The 25,020-nt window shown below is 37.3% G+C and overlaps 1 protein-coding gene across 4 annotated transcripts in view; it reads right to left on the minus strand.

Annotated features, from left to right (window-relative positions):
• Positions 1 to 25,020, minus strand: part of LOC131427853 (serine/threonine-protein kinase 26) — a 205,666-nt gene that overhangs the window by 98,116 nt on the left and 82,530 nt on the right. Inside the window, exon 1 of one of the 4 annotated variants that reach the window (XM_058591404.1) lies at positions 10,690 to 11,375. The exons of the other annotated variants lie outside the window; for them this stretch is intronic. The gene's annotated coding sequence lies outside the window, so the exon portion shown is untranslated. Of the gene's footprint in view, positions 1 to 10,689; positions 11,376 to 25,020 lie in introns of those variants that run through there. 4 annotated transcript variants of the gene reach the window in all.

Below are 25,020 nucleotides of genomic sequence, written 5' to 3' on the forward strand. Positions count from 1 at the left end.
GAGATTTTGCGTACTCGAACGGTATATGACACTTGGCTCTCCGGGCCTCGGTTCAGAAGTCGGTTTTCACAGTGATTGCATAACCTTTCTATATGAGAAAGGCAAAAAAAAAAACGAAAAGTGTCTTGTGACATATTCGAGCTTCGAAAATGACTCAATTTTACAGTTGCTCTAAAAATGTTTATTGCATTCTGACATATTTTTGAGTGCTTATACGTATATATTTATGCGCCCGCTTGAAAGAAGGGGTATGTTTGACACATATTTAAATCATTCTTGTAGAATTCAGTCAGTTTTCAATTTTGTAAAGAAGCAATTTCTTCGTATGGGATCCCCTGAATGTGTAGTCCACCAGCGGTACAAGTTTCATCTAGATAAAATATAAATGTTTGGAAATGCTTTTCTGATCATGGTATAGGCTGTTTAACCAAATTTTAAAACGCCGTCAAATTGCTCAAAATTTACCTCCGAAAATTCATGAAGTCAGTCAAGAAGATGTTCAACAGTAAAAATGAAGATAAAGTGCTTCAAGAGGTAATGACTATTAATGCTGCAGTAGCCTGGCGAAGACATGGCAAAAGGAAAATATCATCACGACAATGGATTGCCACTCATAGTCCTGCCTCCCAAGAAAACTAGAGCACAATTTAAAGCATTTATCGCACAAGATTCTTCAAAATTGGCGGCATCTATCCATCGACTACGCCAAAAAACTAGTCAAAAGTAATCCCAGAAGGAGTAAGGCTATAATCAGTATTGTTGACGGTTACACGACCTATGAAAACCACAGCATCGTGCTTAAAGGAACTCATGCTTAAAGGAAATCACGTACATTTTTTTCGATTACAGTCTATGTCAGACACAGGCAGTACGTCTTGATAGCACAAGTTTACAAGACAATAAGAAATTGAAACACTAAAAACCCGTTGCTGAGTATGATCTACAGTAAAGACCTTTAAAGTGCTGTCAAAGGGTCAAGTACGAAGGAGAAGCAGCTAGATTCGATGCGAAAAATGACAATGATGTTAACGTTTAATTCCTAAAATATGGGTACAAGAAACTTTAACAACAAAAGGTGCAATAACTAAGTGACCACAAGTTCCCATCACATGCCTCTCCATGTGTCTATGTCTATGATAGTTGATCAGTAAAATTAGTAATCGCCAAAGCGCATATCTCAATGTAGACTGAATCGATTTAGGCAATATTTGACTTGAACTTGAACTTACAACCGTGTGGTTAAGGATCAAGTAAGGGAGAGGGCTGGGTAATGAACCATCAGCACTTTTTTCTCCTAATTGACCAATATCGCCAGCTAGGTAAGGTAAGGTTGTTTTTCGTCATGAGCCAGTTTTTCTGCTAGCACAGAAGTTTACTGTCAGATTACCTATGGCAGCTGCAGACGTGGTATTGACCATTGATCGCGAATAGTTTTTTATTGTTTCTAAAGTTCGAAAACAAAACCCGCTTCATAACCCAGCCCTCTCCCCTATAAATAGATAAAGATGCCACTACCGATCCAGGAAATATACTGTAATGATGAGGTTAACAACAAACCACACAAGTTGATAAGACAATACAAAAAAATTCGCGGATTTATCTCATTCCATAGGATATTGTATTCAGTAATGTTGACTGAATTCATTTGATGCAAAAACTGAATATAGACGGGGTTGTTACTAAACGCAACGATGAATCATCGGTATTCTAAATGAGATCTGGTATCAGGTTTATTACAAGCATAATGAAAATGAATGAAAAAATCATTCTTCAGAAGCCTTCAGAATGGAAAGATTTTTATTTGTACATACAATTCGAACGATGTGTCATTTTTAAATTCCCAAGTGTTACTTTAAATTGGTGTTTAGGAAACCAATTTTTCAATAAGTTTCGCGGACAAAACCCTACAAATACTATGATGCAAAAAATTGCTGTTTTTTCGACATTTGCACCGTCAAATTTTATCTCCAGATTTTGCGCGGATACAGAACTAGGTAAGTATTTTGAACCTAATGTTTTTACTTCATTCTCGACAATATAAAATACACATACGGATCTTTATAGATGAGTAGCATGCACCCAATTTTTTACATTCTGCCGTACAAATGCACAAATATATAATTCTGTATGAGGGCAAAGTAAGGCCTAGGTTATACAGACCATTGTCAAAATCGACCTTCTGTCGACTTATTTCACGGATGTGTATTTTGAAAAACATATTTGTTTAGCTCTCATGATCATACGTTGAATCTTCCACTCCGAACTGTTTATCAACAGCCATCCAGTGGACAACTCTTCAACTGTTTTTAATTGTCCTCTTCATCATTCTGAAACCTGTTGTCGCGCATACACGTTTACTCATCGGCTTATGACCTACCAAAGACACACTGCGATGCTTTACGCTCAATTCGGTGACCAATCAATATGGCGATCTTTGTTTACCTGTGCCAAAAAAAACAGCAAATTCCTCAACGATGATCCAACATTTCCAGTAATAAAAAAAAATCCCGCATCATCATCGATCTTTACTCCTTTCTTTTCCTCAGATTCTCACTTTCGAACTCGCTGAACTTGCCGATCTGCTTGCCCTTATTGCGATTTCGGTTCGATCTCAGTTCGGCTTTTAAAATTCCATTTGTGAACATTTTGAAATATATAGTATAATAAAAGTTTACTGTTGGTTTGCGATATTCAAATAACAGAAGCTGGTCTGATGTAAAACTCTCGAACATTCCAATGGCCCATCCTGACGGACCGCGAAATTTCTCACCTTAAATTGTCGGGTGATTATGAATAGGGCAAATATACCGTCACCTGAAATATCAAGGTTAATTTCGCGATGGGTTATGTGTGAGTGAGTGTGTGTTGGTAGAACCGACAGTGATCTCTCTGTTGGATCAGCTGAAATAAAACTACAAGTAGGCTTGAAAACAAGCAGACAGGTTCAGCTTTTTTGTAAAATGATACACTTGTAAAATGACCGATGTGGTGGTACCGTGGTACAATTTAAACATTTAGCGTGAACATAAAATCGTAGTTTTGCGAAGTACGGTGAAATACCAACCACTACCGGTGAATGATAAACTTGCTAACGGATCGGTGCTTGCGGCGATCGAATGATCGCATTCTCAAGCTGCCATGGTAAAGTTAGACACCCCATGATTAAATATTTAACCGGGTGAATTGCGTTTTTTAACCGTTTCTATGATAAACTCTAATGTATATTAGAAACCGCATAAAAATGCACTCGATCAAACAGATGATGGGTAAACGATTTCGAGCAACCGAACAATTTTTCGCAACTGCTAACAACGTCAAACAGGTGAAGTTCCCTGCAGATCATTAGAATGGGGCAACATCCGTCAGGCAGCATCACGAGCCCAGGCCGTTTACATTGATTGCCCCGGTAGCTTCCAAATCCGTTGCGAACCACAGAGAAACCAAACATCTGTCGAACCGATGGCAAGAAGCACAGTTACTCAAGCTTCGATTTTTTCGAACTTAATTTCTCTTTCTTTCAGCTATAATTGTTCTGCAATTATTGTGCTCACCAAAATTAGAAACCTTGCCGACTCTTTCCTCACCGACTGACTGCACTGCTGCGCTGCACTCACTATCCGACCGGCAACCGATTTCACAAATGGTGGAAATTACTTTGCCGGGTGAAAACCCAACGAAAAATGGTAGAAAACTAACAATATGCAAAATTATAGCTACATTTGGTGACGAAATCAGTTGCGCGAACGAGAAGAAAAAGGTGAGCAAATTGGCTGTCTTTCCATCGCACTCTCATCACCGGCATCGGCACGAAACATTTGGCGATATGTCCGATCATGTTTTGCCTTTCTCATATAGAAAGGTTATGCAATCACTTGAAAAACCGACCAGTGAAAATTGGCCCGGAGGGCCAAGTGTCATATACCATTCGACTCAGTTCATCGAGCTGAGCAATGTCTGTGTGTGTGTGTGTGTCAAATAATCTCACTAGGTTTTCTCGGAGATGGCTGAACCGATTTTGACAAACTAGGATTCAAATGAAAGGTCTCGTGGTCCCATACGGAATTCCTGAATTTCATCCGGATCCGACTTCCGGTTCCGGAATTATAGGGTAAAGTGTGTTCAATATTGTACACCGTCACTTAAACCGGCGAAACAAAAAACGTGAAAATTTTTCTAAACTGATCTCAAAACTACACAAATCGATAGTCATTATCAGTAGGCAACTAAACAAACCGATTCCGGCTATCCTGGTTCCCGGTATCCGGTTCCGGAAGTACCGGAAATAGTGGTCATATATACCAAAATGGATCTCACTCAGTTTTCTCAGCGATGGTTTGACAGATTTCCAGAAACTTAGATTCAAATGAAAGGTCTTCCGGTCCCATACAGAATTCCTGAATATCATCCGGATCCGACTTCCGAATCCGGAGTTATAGGGTGCGTACTAGAAGAGTTTGTGTGTCATGTTAGTTGGTGGCCGTATGAACCGACTTCGATTATACCGGTTCTCGGGTTCCGGTGCCAGAAGTGCATATAATAGTGAACCCATTTCGTTCTCTTAAGGATGGCTTACGCAATCAAAGCACTGTTTTATTCTGTATGTTATGCATAAACAATCACTTGGTTTCTTTCAGAAATCGAAGAGAAAATTTTTGAATAGAATACCACAATATTATATGTACATGAGAAAGGCATCATTACACCACTAGGTGGATTAAAACAGGTTTTTTTTTCTAGTGCCGAATGAATAATTTCACTATCGTGACGGGGGGATATCTTGGAGAGAAAATTGTTCGTTCTGTTTCTTGTTTCAACAATAATTGTGCTAAATTTGAACATGATATCATTAATATAGTTTCAACGGGAAGCTACGCTCACTTTTTGATGTGATCATTTGTATCCCAGAGTATATTAGCGATTGTTATTTTATTTGTAATCTTGAATAGAACTTTATGTTCAAGACTTTGTTCACATAATAATCTTGAAAAAAAAACGCAATCATGAAGACAAATCGAGTAGAAAATTCAAGAACACAAAACTTAAACAACATGACAAATAACGTAAGAAATGAACAATTTTTTTGTAAAGAAACACGAACATGTTATGCCTGCGATAACAAAATTCTGAAATCAGAACAAATGAGCTCAACTACACAAAAAACCTTACCAAATATAACGTTCAGATTTTAGATGATTCCGTTTTTTTTTCGAATTCGAAAAAAAACGGAATCATCTAAAATCAGAAAGTAATATCTGCAATATCTGTTGAATTAGTAGGTCAAGTTTTGCATCGAAGTGCAGTACCCTAACTCTTTTTTTTTGACGTGAACACATACTTTACTATGCGGCGACTTTTAAAAATTCTTTCTGTACAAGAATGGGCAGCACTTAATCGTAAATATCTCTTGTTGTATTTAACGTAGCAATATAATTTTTTCTCCTTACCATCGGAAATGTTTTCAGCAATTTATTAGAAAAATTCTCAATGGTATGAGATAACAATAAACGACTTAAAATTGATTTTTTTATGGAATGTTTGGTATGAACAAGCATTATGGTGACATTCAGTCCCAAAATTTCAACCGCATGAATTGAGGTAACCATTGCGAAATAGTTTCAGTGGCTGAGCGCAGTTGGCTGACGACACGTTTTTTTTTTTTCGCTAGTCGTACAGGCACTAACGATGGTCAATTTAGTATTTCAATTTATAACCAAAATGCTCTTATAATTGATTTTTTCGTCTTTAGCGAAATTGTTCACTTTTTATTACAGGCCAAAATCTTTGGCATGAGGACAATACTTCACCTAGCTGATTCGAACTATGCATCATTTTATTAAAAAAACAGAAGAGCTCTCAAGTGACAAATTATTGAATATTATTCTTTTTTTTTCTATATGTTCAATTTTATATCAAGAACAATGGATACGAGGTGTTTCGAATAATTTGTAAGAATTTGGAGCAGAGCAGATTAGGTTTATAGTTGAGGAAACTGAGGAGAAAAATATTATTGATTTGTTTCATTTCGTTTTAATTATGTGTGAAAACTCTTGGTTATAAGTGAATAGTATTTTACCATTTCACATGAATTTTTGAGGGGATTATAGATACTTTTTGTCCACGCTCGGTGAATGAATATCAATAATTTACAGTTTTAGAACTATAGGAGTTCCAAGACGACTACTTTCGGTTTAAGTTTTTGAAATTATTGTCAAATAAATTCCTAACTTAAATTTAGAAATCCTAGATGGTCACAAACGATTTTTTGTGTTTTTTTCTAATTGAACATTGCATTTTTAGTGTCATCGTAATCGGTCTTGTCCGCTACACAACCATGTTTTTTTTTGCGATAGTGTATTCCCCCTTATACTGTTAGAGCTCTGCAAGTGAAGCGTTGAAAGTTTTCAAAATTCACGTAATCATATAACTAGTTCGAACGATTATCGATATTCCGTATCGGTACGTTGAGGCCAACTGGAATGACGATTTGGAATTTCGAGCAATCATCGCTCGGTAACTCCGAAAACGGATTTAGATCAAATTCGGAATCTTTACATGGGAACGTTAGACCTTTGTTTTGAATCAAAGTTTATGAATATCGTTTAAGCCATCTCGGAAAAAATAATGTAGGTTACAATTTGCAGCTTTTGACTACTATTTCCGGTATTTGCGGTTATAAGTTAACAAGATCTCTAAACTAAAGGAATTAACTAATTTTTGAATTTTCGAGAAACGAATAGATTATTACATCTTCTTTTATAAAAGCAATTTGCAAATTATTTCACTCATCACCCTATAATTCCGGAACAGGAAGACGGATCTAGATGCAATTCAAAATGTTCCAAGGGGTCGTAGGAGCTTTCATTTGAACCTAAGTTTATGTAAATTGGACACACAAAGACATTTTGTGATCTTAACGAACTGATTCGAATGGTATATGAAACTCGGCCCTACGAGCCTCGGTTCAAAAGTAATCAAGTTGGAAAAAAAGTAATCAGGTTGAGAAAATGTTCACATCTGGTAAGCGGTTCAAAATGAATTGCTAATGCCGTTTTCGTTTATTGATCAGACCAGCCCGAAAGCTGACCCAGAATCGCCCAAACAACTTTTGAGATGTTTGTTTTAGTAACCTGGGGTCGCTCTAGATCGAACTCCAATCGCGTAGTTTCGCTCTGAATATTTTCTCGGGTCGCACCACGCGAGCTTGTTTATGATTTTGTATGAGTTGTTGTTTAGGCGCAACGCATAACACTGAAATAACCATAAGCGAAAATTTTAAAGTCCCAAAAATAGTCATTCATCTGATATTTTAGTTGTATTACTGTCGTTTGCAATAACCATATGTTGCTCTCTCGCCAGCTGATTGCCCAGAGATCCGAGAATTTAAAATGCGTTGAATATGCTGATATGGTGCGTTAACACTCCAGACACTCAACACTCACGTAGCGATTGGGAAAAAGTTGGTTTTAATCCCGTTCGAGTGCACACATTCCTTTTCTAATGTCTTCTTCATGTTTTCAAAAACCTTTTCGTTTTGAAGCGATCGATGTTGCTTAAGAAAAACGGAAAAGGCACTAGTATCCGAAACCTGACCGATACGAGTCGAGCTCAGAAGAAATTGTTTGTCGGGATCGAGTCGGGCATGGGTAAAGATTTTCACAATCTTTCAAGTGGTTTTTGGGATAGCTTCTAAGCAATAAGTGAAGAATTATTGGCAAAGAATTATGGACGCGGTCGAAGAAAGTTCAGACCAGTTTCACAGATGGATCGCGAAATAGTTGGGAATCAACCACTCAATCGTGTCCCGTACAATAAAATCCCTTGGGAAATCGCAGTCGATGACGAGGCGATTTCATCACCACCAATCAGAACTCGTAATGGGTGGCTGCCATTATCTTCTCTCGAGCCCCTGCCTTTCATGTACTTTGTCTTTGACAAATTGATGTCTAGTCCGATCCGCTTGGCCTCAGCTTTTAGTCCGATGTACGCATCTACCATCTTCTCAAAGTTGCGTGCTATAATGTCAATATCATCAGCGAAACCAAGTAGCTGGACGGACTTTCTGAAAATCGTGCCACTCGTGTCTATCCTCGCTCTTCTTATCACACCCTTCAAAGCAATGTTGAATAGCAGACACGAAAGACCATTACCTTGCCGTAGCCCTCTGCGAGTTTCGAAGGGACACGAGTTTATCCCCGATACTCTAACAACGCACATCACTCGTTCCTCGTAGCCTTGACCAATCGTATCAGTTTGTCCGGCGATCTGTGGAAGCGGTAAATTCAACAAGCCGTTTACACCAATCGGCACCATTAATGACCAACTATATAAGAAACTTCAGAAATGCCCTTGCTCCGGTCCCACGAAGGAGACATTATGTTTTGGTTGGATCTGGCTTCGTGCCATTACGCGAAACAGTTGATAGAAAAATTCTAGGTGACTATGGAAGAAAAATTTCAGAAAACAGGGAAAGTCTTCAAAAACTACGAGAATTTGAAAAAAAACTGAGTAAAAGTTTGTAGATGACGAAAGTGTTGATAAATTTGATGTGTAGCGTTAAGTTCAATGTGCACCGGGTCGGCAGTTCAATGTATACGGCGCTGGTCTAACAAGCCAGTTATCATCATATGTTCGATCCCCGACCGGGAAGGATTCATAGTGTCAGTAGTATCGTAGTACTAGCCATGCAATAATTCTGTACGCTAAAAATCGGTTGCGAAATCTGTTGAAACAGAAAGGCCAAATTCCACCGAAGGAATGTAATGCCAAGACTTTGAATTTGTTAAGTCCAATATGCGAGCATTTGGTCTTGGAGAAGAGGTTGATTAAACCAATTTGGCAAAATCATAGCTAATATGCCAATGTGTTTATTTAATCCCTGAGAGTTTCAAAAATATCCTACCCAAAATGAATTTTGAGTGATCATTTTTATCTGCTGATTTTTTTTCGAGCACAGTTTCTAGTACCAACACAAGCTGAACTAACACCTTTCCAGAATTCCCAGACCTGTATGGGCTTGACTATTATACGTTCTAAATGAGTGAGCGTTGATGTTGAGCATGATTAAAATACCTTCAATTTTTGAAGATTTTTGGATGCTGTCAAGACACGAAGGACATACATTTCGTTCCTGCAAATAAAGGGTGTTCTTCTCTAAAGATATGCTGATTTGAAATTTAAAAAGAACACATGCCGAATCATGAAATGGCCTTTTTTTTATTAGGTAGATAACTTCTAGCCATTTAAAATTTATATATGATTTCTGACATAAGGCCGTCACGACTAATTTTTACAAAGGTCATTCTGGACATCAAATTATCGACCACATTTTTTTTTTTTGAGAGAGTTTTTCAGCAATGACACTTTGAATATTGGTTTCCGAAGCATCAATCGTTGCCGGTCCATTTCTCGAAATACTGTTGTCGTTAAAATGTTCTTTCAATAAGTCGGTTGGGCCGCAGTATGACAAGTTGCACCATTCTGTTGAAACCACAATTCTTGCACATCCATATCTTGAAGATTTGGCAACAAAAATTCATTGCTCATGATTCTGTATCGATTTCCATTCACGGTAACGGTCCTTCCTCATTTTTAAAGAAATAAGGACCTGTCCATAGACCGCACTCTTCTCATGCTTGTCGATGGCTTGGCATCCAGAAGAGTGAATATAGACCAAAATTTAGTAATTACGTTCTTTCTGGTGGTCTCAGACGGACAATTATGTGCAACATTAAATTCCTCGAAGTTGTCTATAAACAGTTTTAATTGAACACTGATTTCGAAAATAAATTTCCACGATTTAGAAGCGTTGTTCTGGAATTAGACTATTCATGATGATTTGCCAAACAATACTGAGTAGAGACGTCACTTTATACTGTCAAAACAACTTTCCGACAATAGAGTAATCCCTACTGGAAAAACAAATCTCCTAAAAAACACCCGTTATTATGTTATACAGATGATTTTCAACTATTAACAATTAACAATAATATTGACTATTTGAACACAAGCTCTTGACTGTATTAAGCCTAAGTTTCTACTGGAAATTCAACATACTTTGCATATTTGATACAGAATGTCAAAAAAGTCTAGTGAATTTATAAAACTACTCGGAGTTTAGAAAACCAAGGTGCAGTTAATAGATTGGTTTCACTGTGTCTTCTTCTGTATAGAAAGAAGTGATATAAAGTTTCATTGTAAGAAAATAATAGATAAGAAAAATGATATAGTTTTCAAGTTAACTTAAAATTTCTAATCAATAGGATTTACTAATTTGAGAATTGTATGAAACTTTAATTTTAAGAATTTTTCATCGATAAAATATCTAATCACACACAAGTATTTAACGTTTGTAATTATAAAGTTACCAGCTCACTAATCATTTATTTCTACTATGGTTTCTGTTCGAGAATAAAACAAAAACAAATACTCAAATCACCACACTAATCCCAAGCATCTCCCGACGACAGGGGCTGCCTCGGTATTTGCCAGTCGCCCGGAGAAAAAGTTATGCCTTCGTAGCGCGGTGACCGCGGAACCAGAAACAATGGAACATTTCAGCATGACCAAGCCCCGAGTAACTTCGGTAGCAACAGCATAGGCGTGATATTCAGAGCACATATTAATCGTAGCGGGTATCGTTTATGGCGAGACGAGCATAAAACAAAACATTTCTTCTGTATATTTACATACGTTGTTTTCCTTCTTTTCCCGGGAGTTGGTTTTTTCCTTACTTCCTCGGCTTCGGCTACTGTAGACCACGGTCGTTTCACTATTTCATGTCAGAGAATTCACCACTATCAACTATCACTTTTATCAGCTCGTATATTTTTCATTTTCCTGTTGCACTGTCGAACTACTCGTGAAGTACGGTACGGGAAGCAGCTTATTGTTTTCCAACCTAGCTACCGAGAACAATGAGTATCGCTGTTTTCCAGAGGATCTATCAGCTCCGCTGGCGCAGCAATACCGGCGAAGATCCGCTAGGTCCACACAAACACTGCACGGCATAAATCTTTCCCACGATTATCTCGTGGTGTTGGGTTCTCGGACCGTACGGTATTTAACGCCGATAGCTCGATCCGCACACTCGGGAACCTCGGTCTGTTTTTTCGTCTTCCAACAAAACACTATCTTCGCTGGCGATCAAACCAGCATTCTTAGCTTCACGCCGTTCGGAATAAAAATCCCATCGGGTGAATCTTCCCACTCCTATCCAATCAGTTACCGAGAAGAAAAAAATGTCAACCGTTCAGAATACTAATCGATTCGCACACACCTCAAAATCCGACAACAACAGAAAAAATAGGGGTTTCGATCCGAACTGATCGCGCGCGCGCACTTCACATTCCCGTCCCGCTGAACGTTCGACTCGGAACTGAATCGACAGCCACCATCGAACGAATACATATTTTTTCAGTAATTTTACAAAATACACCTTATAATTGGTTATCTCTTTCCAGCACCCGGGGGGGAAGAACTCGATCGCATTTCGGTTACTGCCTCTCGTTCGCTCGCACTGTTGCACGCCGCGGTGCCGCTGGATGACGTCTCTCGCGATTCGGCCCAAGGTGGAGGAGCGGTCGGACTCGACGGTGTAGTGGAGATACCTGGCCCGCGGGCCACGTTTATTCGTTCGTTTGTTCGTTTGTTGTTGCTTGGGTTTTCATCATCATATCGACCGCGCACACACGTTCGCCAAAGCCACTGCACAATCAGGTGGGGGTGGTCAAATTCGCCCGACTCATGGAATGGAAAGATCACCCATGGTTGTTTGTTGTTAGCTTCGAGCCCGTTGATGCTTTGAGCATTTGAAAGATGAAATCGTATCTCAGGTATGAGACTACGTAGGCAGTATACACATTTCGGGTTATTTAATTGTACCATAATTATCAGGGTGTCATATTCAATAATACAATATAATTTTTCAGGCACACTGCTTAAGCTCTAAGATGCCGGCTTTTTCTAATTTTAGTTAACGACTAACATAAACCTGTAATATTGTATTGGTGTTGAAATTGTCGATTCTCGAGGGTGTCATATAAACATCTATCTTGATCAACTTGATTGTCAGAATTTTATCACATATACAAGGTAAAAACTTCGGTTATTATTAGAACTGTTATCAGGGTCGCGGTTAAGTCTTTTCAAACAGAAGGTCAAGTTCCGGAACGAGATGCAGTAGTCTGACTTTGCTTTGTTATCTTTCAGTATCAACCTTGAATAAGACACTGTTCAGGTTTCACCAGGCAAAGAGGTGAACAACCGCAAGATAAATTCAAATTAATTCAGAGAAGCTCCATTTTGTATTCGTTCGAACAACTGAGAAGATACTGTTTTTACATTAGACACTTTAAAAATGCAAATTTATTTTGGTATATTGTTCTACTAATAGATTATCCATTTCAAATAAAATCTCATTAGATCTTTGTAAAATGCCGAAGGTTACCATTTCTTCAACTTCCAACACAGTTGACAATTATTTTTACAAGCAAATTTCCGAACAAATCGGTTGCCTCTCGTTTGGCGAACGGCGCACAAAGTGAATCTGCCACATGCTTGTGTGACCTTCCCTACAGCGCTAACGTTCCATACCGAGTCGAGTTCCACCTATGAAGTTGGACGTCGTATTTATTAGTGACCGCACTTATTCTGATTGAAAATCGATTTTATAAAACTAAATTAATGTACATGAGAATGTACATGTACATGTACATTGATTCTATGTAGAGACACTGAAAATGGTTTGGAACTAAATGATTTGACCGTAATTGCGGATTGTAACACTATCATCTATGGCCCTTAAAACTGTCGATTTTTATATGCATTCTCTCCGTTGTGTTCATACTTTGATGAATTATCCGCACGAACAATGAACATAATAGATCAAAAGGTCAAAAGAACGGTTCTAACGGCTACAAAAACTCAACAACGTATAGAATTTTAAGGTTGATTACTTTATTTCGGATTATCATTTCTCATTTTTCGGGTCGATTAAATGTATTTTTTCTGTAATTCACCTGCAAACGACCAGCAGCTGATTGATTTATTCGCGGAATTCATTTCAGGTTTGCAGAAGGTGGTATTTGCTACGATATTGATATGCCGTTTGCTGGCTTTATTTGCATTCGTTTGGTGCAAATTTCGCCAAGAGAAGTGCGCACCCTATCAAATTATTCTAGATTTGCACAAAACTAATGATTTTTACTTTCGATTTGCACGGAAAGTAATATTAATAGTTCTTTAGATAGCATTAGTATGTTCGAGCTCCGACCTGGAAGGATTCTTAGTGTCAGTAGGATCCATAGTACTAGCCATGCAATGATTCTGTACACTAAGAATCGGCTGCGAAGTCTGTTGAAACAGAAAGACCAAATTCCACAAAAGGAATGTAATGCCAAGACTTTAGATAGCATTTTAGTTGATTATGAATAATGTTCCCCATCGTTGTCCACTTTTCGTTCTCTTTCCTCCCAATGCCAACGACCAGAAGCTATATTACGCAATCGCTTTTGTTTGAATCTAAACTGGTTTTGCATTTGGTTAAAAGCTTTTTGCCTTTCTCTATAGAAAGGTATTAGAATTGCTGGAAAAACCGACTTTTGAACGGAGCCACGGAGACCCATAGTGTTATATAGGGTAACAGAGGTATTTTGGCCACTTCATATATTTTGGCCCACCTAACAAACTTTATCGATTTCATCGGATTTTATCGATGTTAAGTAACTCATTTTGCAACAATTTGAAGCTAATCACATAAAATTACCTATTGCGGAAGGGGTTTTTAAAGATATTACAATATTTGGTGGATATTTTTATAAAGTGGGCCAAAATAAAATCAATCCTAAAGTGGGCCAAAATACCTCTGTTACCCTACCATTCGACTTAGTTTGACGAGATCGGAAAATGTCTGTGTGTGTATGTGTGTGTGTACTTTTCAAAGATATTTTACGCGCTCAATTTTCTCAGAGATGGCTGAACCGATTTTAACAAACTTATGCTCTAACCTCTAATTTCGTAAAGCATTATCGTTCAAAAGTTTAAGTACCTCGAAAAAAGTCCTCATGCAAAATTTGAGCTAAATCGGACGTCGAGATTTAGTGTTATTTCAAAAAAATTTTTTTGAAAAAATCGACTTCCTGTGACTTTTTTTTGGAGATGACACTAAATCTCGACGTTTCATGCAATTCTAAGACATTTGCCAAGAAATTTTTTATTCGGTTTAGGAAATTTCATGTACTAACCCCCATATGGTGCTTTTTCAAGATCGAAAATTTTCTAACTTTACCGCTGGGCAGCACCCCATACCCATGTCCGATTAAGCTCAAATTTTGCATAAGAACTTTTATCGAGGTGTTTAAACTTTTGAACAATACTGCTTTACGAAATTAGAGGTGATCCCAAATATTGGCACCCTTATATACATTAGAGCGGTGAAAAACAACGTGTTTTGTCGGTTACGTCACTTATAACATTATATCTCCGGAACCAAAAGTCACAGCCATTTGGTCTTCGAACTTGAACAATGGCCTAACAATAGCTTTCAAACGGTCCTAAGCTTGTTAAAATCTGTTCATTTTTGGCATTCAGAAGAGCCGAATAGTTGAATTCTCTACGACATTAAACACTGTTCGGAACATTTTTCTCGAACGAATTTCGCACAGCGAAAAGTGCACGAAGCTAATCGAAGAAAGTAACTGAATAGTTCTTTAGATAACATTTAGAGAAATTAGGACGGCTAATTTTGTATTAAGTTCTCCATCGTTGTCCACTTTTCGTTTTCGTTTTTCTCGAATGCAAACAACCAGAAGCTACATGATGAAATCACTATTTTGGAGTATTTTTGAGGACGCTTCTTAGAAATCATGACTTCCGATGACCATTGTATCTCAGTGAAGACTAATCAGATGTTAAAATATCAAAGCAGCATAGTTAGAGTAGATGTTTATCGAGACCACAACGTTTTTGTTTGATTTTTTTAAAATAATTTTTTGAAATGTTGGTGGTTGTTTACAGTCAAAACTACGATTTTTCACGAAAAAATTTCGCTATTTCATAGCTGTAAAATCTACCCAAAGTAACCGAAAACGAAAAGGAAAACGTTTGGGTCTTGTATTTCGAAGAAAAAAAAGTGAAGTAGTTTTCGAATGACGGACCAGCTTTTGAGAAAAACGCGTTTAAAGTTCATTTTCTATAAAATTGAAGGAAACAATTTGTTGTTCTAGGAGGGCCGTAGCGTCTAACACTTTCGAACAATCACACTTTTTCTTTATATATTGACATAATAAAACATTTCAAGAATGTTTTGTCAAATTTTCAAGTTAATCGAAGCAGAACTCTTGGGCCTCATATAGTTCTCAGTTCGCTTTCACATCTCATCCAAATCAGTCGATAAAACAAAACCGCTTACGTTGGGGACAGAAGCAACCAAGTACAGTATTGTGTAGTGAAAGCTACCGCCGACACGAAAGAATACAATTATTGTTGACTTCAAGTAGTGCAAAATTAGACCTTCGATACGGGAACTTGAAGGTTTGCTTAAGGAGCAAATGCATCTTGACATTAAACGTGTGCATTTACTTCAATGCAATGCGACCAATAATGTTGTTTATATCCAGTTCTATAAAGAGTTGGATGCAATTCAATTCGCTAAAGACAATAATAATGCGCACTATGTGGAGCATGAAAATATCAAGTACAACATTCCAGTATAATTGGTTATAGTGCTATAGAAGTGCGTGTGCATGATCTTCCCTCAAGCGTCATCGATCCTTATATTCGCAAAACTATGTCCCAAAACAGAGAGATTCTTTCTATCGAGAAAGAAAAGTGGAAGAATTTTTTCCCCGGTATTCTAAATGGCGTACGTTTGTTACGCATGCACTTGAGGAGGCCTATACCTTCTTATGTGACATTCGGTCAGGATACAAGAATCCCGTGCAAATCACTTGTTACCTATGCCAATCAGATGGCCTCATGTAAATATTGCCAAAAAGTTGGTCACTACGGTAAGCCATGTGATAAACCCCAAGCAACCCCAGTACACCTGTGACAGTCACCAACAACAGTGAAGCATCCCCTTCAATGAAACCATCCATCTCGTCATCCATAGCAGCTGAATAAAATATTTTTTAAATAAAAGAAAACTCTTGGGTCTGTACGCCGAGCTCTTGTTTATTCGCAGTATGAGATAAGCAACGATAAAGGTCCATAACTTCCAGAGTTTTGTTCCAATAAGCTTGAAAATATAAATGATTTTTCAAGTGTGAGATCCTACCCGTCCCTTAAGGGTAATTTGAAAATGTTCGAACTGTTCACGTACAGCTATTGTCAGAATCGCTGCAAAAAATTATTTTGAATATTCAGGCAGCAGTTTTTTGGTGTTCCACATAAACTTATTTGTATGCATGCGAAATATTTTCACGAAAATAATTCGATGATTTTCGAATGCCCTGAAAAGAACTGTTATATTTAATGTTCATGATTAAAGGTGCTGATCACGATCATGCAGCGCTCCCTGATCGAGGTCATCCTGCGTTTGCGAAGAAACAACATAATTTCTACGAAGATGTCTCTCGTGAAAAGCGAACGGCGCACAAAACATATCCACTAATGGGGCATTTGATGATGTGCACAGAAACCTCCTCCACGGCATAAACGAATTGCACGTCGGTTCGATACAGATTTTTATTTTGGGAAAGAGCTTAAATTAAATGTGAAAATGTTCTCAATCGAGAATCGACTGTCAAGGATTTAGGAGTTCTGTTGGATTCAAAACTTAATTTTAAGAATCACGTAGAATATACGATCTCTAAGGCTTCTAAGATGCTAGGCTTCATATTTCGCATTCAAAGAACTTTAATAACATATATTGTCTTAAAGCACTATATTGTGCATTGGTTCGCTATATACTCGAATATGCTGCAGTTTGGGTTCCCTATTATCAACTCGACATCCAACGCATAGAAGCTATTCAGCATAAATTTATTCGGTTTGCCCTTCGCAGTCTTCCTTGGAGGGATCCCAACAACCTGCCCAGCTATAGTGAGCGCTGTAAACTTATCGATTTAGACTTGTTATCCGTGCGCCGAGACATTTGTAGAGCTATTTTCGTGGCGGATTTGTTACAATCTCAAACTGATTGCCCCGAATTGTTACATAAACTAAACCTAGCTATTAATTTTCGCAACCTCCGATCTCATCCATTTCTCAGAATTCAATCTGCTCGCACTAATTACGGCTATCTTAAGTATTAAGGTTAGTAATAGGGGTATTTTTAATTATCAGTAATAAGTATATGACATGGTATCTGCTGGATTATTGTGATCTTTCCCACTCCGTCTCTCCACAATCTCCATTGGAAACAAACTAGGTTCGCTCGTCGAAATTAACTCGGTCGTCCCTTCTACTTTTTCTCTGTCATCCACCATCCGTTTTTCGATCACTAACCAGATCTTCATGCCAATTCTAACCCCGTCGTTTTCTCTGTCTTCCACCATCTTTTTGGTCACTAATTAGATCTACATGCCGATTCTAACACCATCGTTAGCCCACTATCGTTTACCACCCCATCCCCTCACCAACCCTTATTTAACATTTACCTATTCACTTTTTTCTTTTCTCTCACTTTTTAAGCGCTATTACTACCCTGCAATGCTTAGTGTCATCAACTAGTTATAGATAGGGTTATAGATTTAGTTTTAATTGTTAGTTTTAATTGTTAGTGTTAAGGCCAAATGTATCTGTTGGATCATTGTAATCAGTTGATACAAATGATGAGAAGGTTTTATGCCTGCTGGAGAGAGAGATTGCCAAATTTCATCTCCATCGGGCTTTTCCCTCCTCCAAAATAAAAAATAAAACAAAATAAAATAAAATAAAGACAATAAATTTTTTATCTAATAGAACTCTTTTCAGCCGGAATCCAACTCTTGAACACCCCGACCAACGGATTGCAATACACAGTAGCTAGTGAAACAACACACCGTGCGCATCGCAGCACATCGTAGTACTATACTGTATCTACACAAACATTCCCCCGATGCCAACTACAACCAGAGCCTCACGGTTCCAGCCAGCCGTGGAAACTACGATAGCAGAAAGGCACAGCAGTGTGGGATCACGACCGACCGACCGACTGGCTGGGCTTGCTGGGATTGAACCGTGCACGACGATCTACGTGTAACTATGACGCCGCGGCGAAAACTCGCGCACGATGCTGTTACTCGCGGCGGAGGTTGTTGCTTTCTGTTGCGCATTACGATCGGTATGCACTGTATGCCAACGGGACGGCCCCGGACGGTACGGCACGGGGATTAGCTTCTCTGTGGAAGGCTTTGACGAGTATCGATCCATCGAACGAAGCTAGATTGAACTATTGAAAACGTTGATGGGATTAGAAGCAATCAATGTCTTCCAAATACAAACTTGGTAGATCGATCCGTTGAACCGCTTTTTGTTTCATCGAAATTGAGAGCTTCGAGGTAGGAAAAGGTAGGGATTGGGTGTAGCGTGACGGATTTGATGATTACAATTCACGCAGCAAAGCCCCCAAGTCTGTTCCGAACTCCACACACTAAAATCTCTAAAATAAAAAAAAATATTCTGTCGGTGAAACACATTTATTGATCGCGTGGCCATTAATCGATGAATTATGATTTGTAAATAGTTTGAAATTATGTATAATGTGTGTAAAGCGTGCACCTTCAAGAATAATACAGGTAATTGGTACCTGCTCGCTTGAGATATTCCGAGTTTGTAGTTCAATGCATGGGGCGTTGGCCTTACATGCCAGTTGTCATATGTTCGAACCTGGAGAGATTCGTTGTGTCAATAGGATCGTAGCACTAACCCTGCAACGGTTCTGTACACTGAGAATCGATTGCGAGACCTGGTGAAACAAAATGGTCAAATGCCAGAAAAAGAATTTAATACCAAGACTTAGCTTTGTTTTGTTTTAGAAAACAGACAAATTTTTGTACCTGTTCAATTAGTCTCAAATGGCACGTTCTCCTGACTATTTGGAGATTTTCGAATTCATGCTCATAACTTATATAGCTTTCAAAGTACCTTTTTTTAAGATGAAAGATTTATTTCGATCCTACAGTGCAAAACACAAATTCATAAATAGCCAAGATAACGTGTTACTTGAGTTAATTAGTTCTCATCTATCATAAATGGTTGAAATTAATTCGTACTGTAAGAGGATTTCCTATAATTTGGGAAATAGTATTTCAACTATCGTTACTTAATTACTGTTCTCACATTCTTCATTCTACATTGAATTCTTCAACGTTCACTTTTCATTTTGGAAACTTCACTGACAACTGAAAAGTTTTTTCACTCTCTTTTTACATTTTTCTTTTTTTTATATGTTTTTTATTTCATTTTCCTGTTTTCGTACTTCTCATATTTTTGCTTCAAGCGAAAGTTCCAAAACAGTAAAATTAAGTCATTACAGTGAAAATCAGAAATCGGAGATCAGTAATATGTGTACGAATATATGAAATATGAGGTACGTAACAATATATAGAAAAGAAAAACGAAATGAAAAATAAGGAATACGATTCGTGCTGCGAAATAAGAAGTATGAAACACAAAATACGAAATGCGAAAAACGGATTACGAAATTCGAGATACGACCATAAGAAAATCGAAATAAGAGATCCAACAGAGGGACAAAATGAGAAAACACGAAATTCGAGATATGAAATACGCATTAGAAAATCTGAAATACGGAGCTCAAAATACGGGTCTCACTACCAAATCATTAAATGAACAATGCATTATTCCCAATCATAAATAAGATCATAAAACGTACATGAATAAAAATTTCCGTTTTTAACTAAATTCGGATCATTTCTACGCAGAAGACTATGAAAAAGCCATAACGAGTGAGAATTGGATGAGAGCCAGAATATGAAACTTGGCATGATTGTGTAATTTTTCGTCAACGCAACGCACGGCCACAGTAGATGGATAATTCTCGTAACACATCACTCGTAATCACAATCCAATTTGTCTTTTGTCCCCGTTGGTATGATGAAATATTACACGAGGTCTCATTTGTTACCCAAGTAACCATATGCATTATATCACTGCACTTTTACAACTCCATTTTTACATTGTTAATGTATAATTACACTAATCCTACATACTTTAAAGCAATGTGCATTAAATTTGCATTCAAAATGTAACTGAGAATTATTTCACAACAACCTTCCGCCGTGCTATATATCTATATTCAATGCTATATTTTGGAGCAACGAAACTTTAATAATAACTATAAGAGTAATAAGCCTATAAGAGTCTAATAATCACCCTTTCCAGCTTTATAATAACATTGTAAAAACATGTGTAACTGCGCTGCATTTAATCAAATTTTACGCGCTGTAATAATGTAAAGTAATAATGCTTCGTGGTTACTTGGGTACTCACATCTTTCATATAAATATCCAGTAGAGGTAACCGATAAATTGTGCAGTGATTATACAGGGCATACAAAAACAAAAGTTTCGAATATATGTAGAATTAATGTTATTGAATTTTCCAAGAAATGAAGTAGCATAGTTCAGAATTTGAAAAAAATAAGAAAAATATTATTCATTGTTTTTCAAATCGATGTGCTGTCAGATTAATTTCATTCATTACATATATGTGGCACAAAGACGATGTTTTGGAACTACTATTACAAATAGATAAAAAAAACTACTGCGACTAGTCAGTGATTGATAACATAAATTTTCTCGATGTTTCGAAAATTTAAGCGTCACTCAACGTATTTCTGCATCTTGCAAATTAATTTCAATTATTTACAAAATCGAGCATGAAAATCATGCAAATAAGATCTGATGGCTTCAAGATGACAATTTTGTTGGTTATATTTATTATTTTTAAATATAGAATAAAAAAATTACGATCATTTCATGTTACCAATATGAACAAGTGCATAATGGAACGGATTCAGAAAAATCTCAAATGCATTTTAACCATAATTTGACTGCATCGCCAGAAAAAGTCGAAACTCCGTTTTCGTTCGGCACGTCAGTGTAGATATTGAACTTCGATGCAAAATAAAAACACACACACAGACATTTTCCGATCTCGTCGAACTCAGTCGAATGGTATATAACACTATGGGTCTCCGAGGCTCCGTTCGAAAGTCGGTTTTTCCAGCAATTCTAATACCTTTCTATAGAGAAAGGCAAAAAGTGTTCTGCAAGTAGTAGAAACTTTACGTCTGCTTAGCGGTTCAAATTGAACTGCCGAGTTTTGCATTAAACAGTTCGATTTCAACTGCTATGCACTGATGAGTCAAAGAAGAAACCTATCAAATAGTATTCATCAGATCGTGTTCACACTCTCTTCGACCCAGTCGAAAATCACCGAAACGACAGAAACAAAGGCAATATAATGTAATGAACAATAGTGTATTCAAAATGAGCAAACACGATCTAGGAATCAAAGATATAATTGCATCCGCTTCGGTTAATAACGAGATGCACAGTGTCGAGTATGACAATGTTAAATACAAAATCTCTGTGTACGTGGTGGACGGTGCCATAGAAGTGAGTGTATATGACCTTCACCCGCATGTCAGCAATCATTACGCTCGAGAAAATCTGACGCAGTACGGAGAAAATCTTTCCACCGAAAGGGAAGGCGGATTTTTTCATATATTCAGAATGGCGTGCGAATTTAAAATATGCGACTAAATAAGGTAAATCCATCTTCCGTAATTTATGGTCAGAGCGGAAGGCATCCTTGTAAATCGTTGGTTACTTACGAGAATCAGTTGATAACTTGTCAGTTTTGTGAGCAACCTGCTCACTACGGTAAACCATGCAGGACGGGTGTAGCGTGATGGGTAAGTCGATGCCTTTCACGCAGCCTGTCTGGATTCGATTCCCAACCCCGCACATAGGGTCAGAAAGTTTTTCTGGCCCGAAGAGGTGAATTACCTCAAGGTTAAAACCTCTATAATCGAAACAAAACAAACATATTCAACCGAAGACAAAAACAACGGTAAATTTTCTGGAAAACAATTTTGTTATTTCTGATACTTCATTCATAAGTCTTTGTGTAGTCCGTTTTAAGTTGAATACTGAAATAAAATTAATAATACTTTCAAGCCTTTTTTATGCGATTTTTTATACGAATTTTCAAAGTTATGTGTATCATCTATTTTCTCGTTTTATCTTAGAAATGCACGAAACGTCAAGTTCTGGTATTATGAGGAAAAAAATCTAAGTTTTCGGTACATTCGATCTCATCACCCTGTAATTTCAAAACTACAAGGATGTTGTTCGAGCCATTGATGTGGAACAAGGCAATCAAAATGTCTAATGATCTATAATAAAACAGTTCAATCAATCGTCACACTTTTGAATCCGCAATTGCACGAGAGTCTTCTTAGATTGATCTTGATTAAAAACCAACACCGAACATGGTTTGTCTTGATTTGTATTTGTTTTATAGCCGACGAAATTACACCTATATTCCAAATGTATGCAATTATATCTTTGTACCTACTTGCGATACGGATTTCGATATTTAAGCTTCTCTTCGCCAAGCTTGTGTTCAAGTTTTTTATGCAAGCAGTTATTTTTATAGCGTTAAGTTTCTCTACCATTCTGCGATTTCGGTTGAAGCTATAAACTTTTTCTCATTATCAATCGAGTTCATCTTATATAGATTAGAAATTAATCTTAAGCACTCAAACTTTACGCTGGGTAGTCGCCAATTTCTCAGGCGATACGACATAAAATGGAATTTCATCCGAGCTAGCATGACACAAGACACACTTTTTGTCTTGCTGTCTAGCAACAACAAACCTCTAGCATGTTACGCGTAGGACTGAAACGTTTACTATAATTTCACTTCTATTTATAAATTCGCGTGCTTAAAAAAGCTTCACATTTGCATCGATTGACCAATCAGAGCACTGCTTTTCCTTTGACATATCGCTTACTCCTTCACAACTGTCGTCTATGGCAGGAAAACCCGGTATGCCGGAGATTTTTAGCAGACAAAATAGGACACTGCATCATACTAATCAAGATTTCAATAATTTATTATTTTAAAAAAAAAAGTTGCTTGATACATTCAAATCGAAACTTAGAAATATGATGAAATGATATTATTAATTGATACAAAATAGACTGAGCTGTAAGTGTTTAAAACCTGACCACATTTCTAAGTGTATTTTTCCTTGAGTTTCTGATTTGCACCCCTATATAGAAAATAGAAATGTGTTCCACATCAAAATGGAAAGTCGTATTTGGAAAAAAATTTAGCAATTCATTCAGGAAAAAAATTTAGCAATTTATTCAGGGGATGGAATAGTCGGTGGCTTTCATGACACCCACCTAGGTTCGATTCCCAACCTCGCACATAGGGTCAGGAAGCCTTTCTGGTCCGAAGTGGCGAATTACTTTAAGGTTAAAAACTCTATAATCGAAACAAAAAATATCGTCTCTGAGAAAGTAAAATTAGCTTCATTTGGGAGTTTAACCACTTTTTCCAGTACTTTCGGAACCAAAATCCTGAGATTAATATAGCCGAAATCAGTTAAAATTTAACAGTCTCCTACGGAATTGTATGACCCTTGCACTTGATTCAATGGTTTTTGAAAATCGCTGTAACTAACTTGAGACATCAGATTGCATTCCAATTGGACGTGTTTGACTACTATTTCCGGTTCTGCCGGCACCGAAAACCGGATACAGGCATAACTGATATGAGCTTGTTTGGGGTCGACTATCATGATCTGCAAACTAGAGATATTTATTATACAATTTAAAAGAATTCGCTACTCATCACATGATCATTTATTCTCTTGAATTTAAGATTTTTACACTAATCTTCTAGTATCTCCGGAACCGGAAATTGGATTCGAATAAAAATAAGAACTTTTTTGTCATCTTAAGACATTTTATTTGAATCTGAAATGATGTAGATCGGTCCAGTCATCCTCAAAAAAAGTAACTGACATTATTTCCATTTTTTTAACTTGTATAACATTTTATTTCCGAAACCAGAAGTCAGATCCGAGTAAAATTCAGGAGTTTTATGGAACTACAAGACCTATTATTTGATTCTAAGTTTGCCGAAATCGAGTCAGCCATCTTCGAGAAAATTGTGTGGCAATATTTGACACACGCACGCATTTGTTGATCTCGAATAACTGATTCGAATGGTTATATGGCTCTCTACCCTTCAGTCGGTTTTCACAGTGATTGTATAACCTTTCTTTATGAGAAAAGCACAAGGCCTCAGAGGACATGGAAAAAAGATTATCATATCATTTCAAGTCAAAAATAACAGAACGATCATTTATTGAAAATCATGACCACGCTACTGATGACATACATTGAGGTCTTTTTTACGTGGGGGATACGTACCGCGTAGAAAAACCGCGCAACTTTGGAAATCCGTGTACAAAAAATCGCGCAATCGAGGCAAAAGTGAAGAAATTTTTGTATGCCTTATAAATGCATAAAAACTTCCAAAGCTGGTGTAATCTAAAAAAAATTCTTTTGAAAATAATCGAAATTTGTGAGAGTTGACTTAAGAAAAAATTTCGGGATATCAAAAGATCTCGACGAATAAAAACAAGAAAACCGGATAGCTTTGAAAATTCGTGTAAAAATACTTCGGAAATCCGCTTGAAAAAGTCGCGTAAAATAACATATAAATAAAACCCACATAAAAAGAGCTGCGTTGATATCTTTTGATACAAATTTTCAATCTATGGAGGAGATACGTAGCCTAAATTGCGAATTTTTCAAAACTTTTTTTAATTTTACTACTTAAACTCAAAAATAAGTAACCGCATGAAAAAAAATCATGAATTCAAAGAATTCATATGAAAGGAAAATCACTCCGGATTTCTTTTGACGGTCGTATATTTTGTGAGAGGAGGCTTTGAATATCATTAAAGAATTAACTAAACGGATGATTCGGCTGCTTCTACCAATGCTTTGTCAACTATTAGTATACGTTACGTATTTGGTGCGCTAAATC

This window comes from Malaya genurostris, chromosome 2, assembly GCF_030247185.1.
Source record: "Malaya genurostris strain Urasoe2022 chromosome 2, Malgen_1.1, whole genome shotgun sequence".
In the NCBI taxonomy this organism is placed as follows: domain Eukaryota; kingdom Metazoa; phylum Arthropoda; class Insecta; order Diptera; family Culicidae; genus Malaya; species Malaya genurostris.